This window comes from Triticum dicoccoides, chromosome 1B (assembly GCF_002162155.2).
Source record: "Triticum dicoccoides isolate Atlit2015 ecotype Zavitan chromosome 1B, WEW_v2.0, whole genome shotgun sequence".
Classification (NCBI taxonomy): domain Eukaryota; kingdom Viridiplantae; phylum Streptophyta; class Magnoliopsida; order Poales; family Poaceae; genus Triticum; species Triticum dicoccoides.
The window spans coordinates 464,097,091-464,102,794 of NC_041381.1; positions in this window are offsets into that span (position 1 = coordinate 464,097,091).

Genomic DNA, 5,704 nt, shown 5'->3' on the forward strand with positions numbered 1-5,704 from the left:
GGGTGGTGTGGGAGGAGGAGGGGAGGCGTTATTTTTTTTTTTTCCTCCTTCACTTTTCTCGCCGAGGCCTTTTTCCCCGGAGCTGCTGGTGCTAGGTTTGTTACGCGTGCGGCTCTGCCGCTGCGCTCTGCGCTGTGTTGTGATTGCTCGCTAGCTAGCTGGGGCTGGGCTGGGCTGTTGTGCGGCCGTCTGCACTGTGCCTGGCTAGGCTACGGTGGTGGTGGTGAAGGTACGCGGGTACGGGGGAGGGGGGGCACTGGCAGCACGGTGATTGGACGCCGTGGGGTTGAAATCCGTTGGCTGTGGAGCGCACGAGGACACTGACACTGCTAGGGGTCGTGCATGGGAGATTTTTAAAATTACTCACTTATCTGTATTCGGTAATGCCACATCTTTGATGTGATGGTTAAATGGTAGCACTACTTTGCCATGTAGCCCAGTTATGTGAGCCCAACAATGTTGTCATATTTGTAAGCGAAATTATGTTGTAGTACAAAGTGTCAACTTTGATGTAAAATAGAGTGTGGAGTGGTACATTTTCTAAAATGTGGTGCAAAACATCAACGCGTGGCGAAATGGATGGTCCAAACTGAAACTAACTCCCAGGTAAGGAAAAAAAGAGGGTTGTGACTCACAAGAATGAATTTCATATGAGCCTGGCAAATGTAAGTCATATATGGTTCAAAGAACATTGTAGGAAGAATTCCCAAGAAATAAGAATTGAAATGCTCCAAAACTATGACTCCCTCGGATCTAAAATAACTGTCGCAACTTTGAATTAAAGTTGAACTAACCTTAGTTCAAAGTTACGACACTTTTTTGGATCAGAGGGAGTAGCAATTTAGAAAAACAATAAGGTATATGGTGAACAGGGATAATTTACATGCACCCTCTTGAATGTTTTCGAACTCGCAAACGTGGAGCCATGCAGTTGCATAGCCAGGACAAACATACGACACACGTAGGCCTCCTTACTACAGTACAAACGGTGCCAACTGTGGTGGTTGTGGCTACAGTCAACAAAGGATTGCATGGTCACGCCCAAGCCAAGACCCATGTAGCATGGGGTGTGACTACGCCCTTGGATCAATATATGCCTCATCCCAGTCGTCTTTCATTCCTTCTCCTCCAATCTGAGTTATCAGGTTGATTAATCAGTGCATCAATGCCACTATTTATTATCTTATTGTGATGGCATTGTCCTCTCACTCTCTCACACTGGCACACTCACTTCTGTGTACGTTTTGTTGATATTCTTGTTAGTGCATTGCTAACGCACTAGGATGTTGTTACAAGCTTGGAGCCCTGGTTGTGGTTTTTAAGCTATGAATTAAAAAATTGGATTCCACTAAAAATCCGATGCTTGATTTTTTTTACCATGGCAAATTATGTTCCCTGAAGGATGGCAAATTTAGTTGGTGAGCATGGCAAATCCAGCCCAATTAGTTTTTGCTATGCTTGCAAACTAAAATTTTCATCATCGCGCCAATATAAACTGCCATGAAAAACATCCCTAAAAATTAGATATCTGTTTTTAGTGTTTTTGATAAAAATTTGAATCCCATTGTCTTAGTTGTTTAATATAGTTCTTTGTAGAAAGCTCACACTTCCCAAATTGGAAGTTCAAAGTTTCTTAAGAGTGGTTTTTACATATCAAAAAAGAAGGGAAGAAGTGAGAATTTGGAACAATTATCCGGTTGAAGGGTTATTTGTCGAGAAATTAACAATTTTACACATCTTGCTAAAACAACATGTGTGACAGGTTTCCAATGATCGGATGGAAGTTAGTATCATGAAGGGCAAGCATCTGATGGTTCATGTAACAACACCTAAGTGTGGCCCCATGATATGTTTCTGATGTATCTATAATCTTTTATTGTTTCTTGCTATTATATTGTCAATCTTATATGCTTTAAATGCAATTTGGTATCATTTTGGGGAACTAACCTGTTAACTCAGTGCCTAGTGCCCGCTGTAGTTTTCTGCATGTTTTTGGTTTTACAGAATATCCGTACCTAACGGAGTCCAAACACGATGAAACTTTCATGTAGATCACTGAATAAAAAGTGTATGATATAATAATATTGATGTCATAATATGAAAGGGTATTACTACATAATCATCAGTTTGTAGAAATATCAATATTAAAGCGTGTTATTAACTACTCATTTAAGTGTCGGTCATGGTATAGACGGGATGTTGGAGCATTTGTATTCCTCGTTGAAATCCTTTGTGTTGCTTAAATCGGGGGGGGGCGCGATGGTTAACTCCTACCAACCTCCCTCCCAGGGGCATGCGAGTAGTACTTTCCTTCAACGTTAATAGACTTCACAACAAGTATTTGAGTTCTTTATGACTAATGTGAGTTTTAAGGTTGAAACCACTTCTAGCTATCCATATTTTGTTAGCCTCTTCGGTACCGTGCATTGCCCACTCTCACCTCAAACCTTGGTGCAAACTTCGTTGATGCATCCAAACCCCGTGATATGATACGCTCTATCACTCATAAGCCTCATTATATCCTTCCTCAAAACAACCACCATATATACCTACCTATTATGACATTTCCATAGTCATTCCAAGATATATTGCCATACAATTTCCACCATACTATGCACATGACTTGTGTGTTCAGAGTCATATTGCTTTGCATGATCATGGAGCTGACATGATATTTGTGGCACATCCACCGTTCATCATTACAATATATGTTACGCTAGATCATTTCACATCCTGGTACACTGCCAGAGGCATTCATATATAGTCGTATTCTTTTCTGTTTTATCGAGTTGTGACTTGTAAGTAAATAAAAGCGTGATGATCATCATTATTAGAGTGTTGCCCCTACAAATGAGTAAAAGGATGGTGGAGACTAATGAGTCCTCAAAAAAGTGGGGATGAGGTCCATGAGACTGTTCTAAAAGAAGAGACAAAAGAAAAACAATGAGAGAAAAAAGAGAGAGGGGGCACACTACTGTCCTTTGCCACACTTGTACTTCAAGGTAGCACCATGTTATTTATATAGAGAGTCTCTATGATTTCTCACATTCATATAGAGAGTCTTTTTGAGCAATTTGTAGAGTGGCAATGCCTTTTCTCCGAGGTGAGATATGAAGCGGCTCAAGGCTGCCACGCATCATGCCAGCTTCTGGACATGCTTGAGCTCTGTTGGTATTGCGAGCCGGGGCGACGCTCTAATTTTGGCCGGATTGGCACTACTGCAGGATGCTGCCAACGCGACACTACGATCAGAGGCCCTTCGAGAAACTATGTGCGATGCAATAATCGTAAATGGTGGTGTCAGAGAACCGTCTAAAATGTGCAAAACATTTGCGATGACGGATGCATCAAACACGGTTCGGATTTTAGTTGCGTGTGCGATGAAGGGCATATGGTTGATCCAGCATAACTGTTTGCGATGAGGAAGAACAACAGAAACGGGTAGCCATATCAATGTGTGTGCGATATACGGCATACAGTTCCCTCCGATGAACTATGTGCTATTAGGGAATGCAACAGAAACAGTCAGCCAAATCAAGTTGTGTGTGATATACGACATACGGTTCACTCGGACAAACTATTTTCGATTAGGCAAGAGAATGGAAACGGTTCATCTTAACAAGATGTGTGTGATATGCGGCATTTGCGATCAGCCAAAAGAACACAAACGATTCATGTAAACCAGATATGTCTGATGCGCAGCAAACAGCCCATTAGGATGAACTGTTTGGGATGAGAAATTATAACACAAACAGTTACTATAGTAAGTTCGTGTTTGATTTTGTTCGTACAAAAAACTTTGAAAAATGCAAACTAGTTGTTTGCAGTGGCTAGGAGTATCGCGCATGATGCGTCTGCGAGTACTCGTGTGCGATGGTAAGTAAGTTACACATAATGAACGGCCGCAAGGGTGATATGCTGATCATGGAGTCCGAGAAGACCGTCGTCGGAAGGCCGCCGGCTCAGCTTTTTAGCCTATATTTTATTATAATTATATGCATAAGTAGGTCGTGAGTGTTTTGTGCCTTGCCGCATGTGGCATTTTAAATTATCCTAAATATGTAAGACAATTATTAACCGTTACCATTGTAAATTTGCCTCAATGGCGAGCAGAGCACGCGCAGGGACACCACGGACTCGCAAAAAAAGAAAAAAAAACAGGGACGCCACGGCAAGCAACCACGTGGTCAACCTTCTGGCACCCCGTGGAAGACGCGACGGCGCATCCATAGGACACGTTGGTGATATCATGACCGTGTGTGATAGTGGGCAGACACATACACGTACATCCGAGAATAAGGGCCCACGTTTCGGCTTCCTATGCGTGGCATACGGTTGATCCAAAAGAACTGTTTGCGATGAGACGGAACAACAAAAAAGGGGCTTTGTGGGCCCAGAACCATCAATAAATTTTGACTTTGTTTCTCCTCACATTACAGATTACAACACAATAAGTAATTGCAAATCTGTTCACACAGATCAAACTAATATGTGTTCACACCGATCAAACTAATATGTGTTCACACTTAGCATCGGGCTATAAAAACTACCCACACGAAAATTACTTCATAGTTCCTCTCGTCATCACCTACAAAACTGGTCTTTCCTGTCAAGTCGTTCTGCCATGACCGGTAGGAGGAGTTTTGGGTGGGCATATAACCAGGAAGCAAAGACCAAGGCCGCGGAAGCACTAGAAAGGTCCCACCGCGAAGCGGCAACCACACCAGAGATGTCCCAGCGCGCTGCGGAGCCCTTGAACGAGCTCTCACGGGCACACGAGGGCTCTCACAAGTGCACTCGCTGCATCGGCGATCGCAACGAGCTGGCGTTGCTGAAGTCCTTGGCCGGCGACGACGACATTCTCCCTGGCCTCATTAAGCAGCAGGAGCTGGTCGACAGCTTGATGAAGCTGCTCGAAATCAGTGATGCCTCGGTTGACAAGGTGACCGGCCTCGTCGAGCAACTCATGGGTGACAATGCGAAGCTCCTCAAGGCACTCATCGAGAAGGAGGAGGAGGCCGTCGATTGGAAGATGTTGCATGAGCAGAGCAGTGCCTCGGGGATGACGCTGACAGCGGTCGTCGAGGAACTAATAGGTGACTTGAGGAAGATCCGGATCGAGCGTGAGCAGGAGGTGGAGGAATCCGTGGCTGCTTTCAAGCGAAGCCGTGAGGAAATGAGTAAGGAGCTGGAGGATGTCATCGCCCGGTGATCCATCGAAGAGTAGATACAGTAGCGATCTAGATCGTTGTCTACAATTTCCTTCTTCTCTTGCCCCCGTGTCTTCCAAACTTTGCCGCATGTAGCATTTAAAATTATCCGAAATATGTAAGACAATTATTATCTGCGCCATTATAAATTTGTCGTCGTACTATCCATTTCCATTTTATTTGTCATCATATTATCCGTTGCCCTATGTGGCAATTTAAATTAGGCTAGAATACGAGTTGAAAACACGAACAAAGCAAATGCTGCCATGGGATCACAAACCAAACACCCTCCGTCCACCCTAAAAAAAACCTCCATCCAGGCGCTTTAATTAACCCATTAATGGTGAAGTTTTGAGCGAGGCGGGCGGTGGCTGGTGCATGGAGGTCAAAGAGCTCGCTTCCCGGTGAGCATGGGCGGCCTTGCTGCTCGCACGTGTCCCATCGAGCCTGCGAGGTGGACATGATGCACGCGTTCCGTCGAGCCTGCGCGGCGG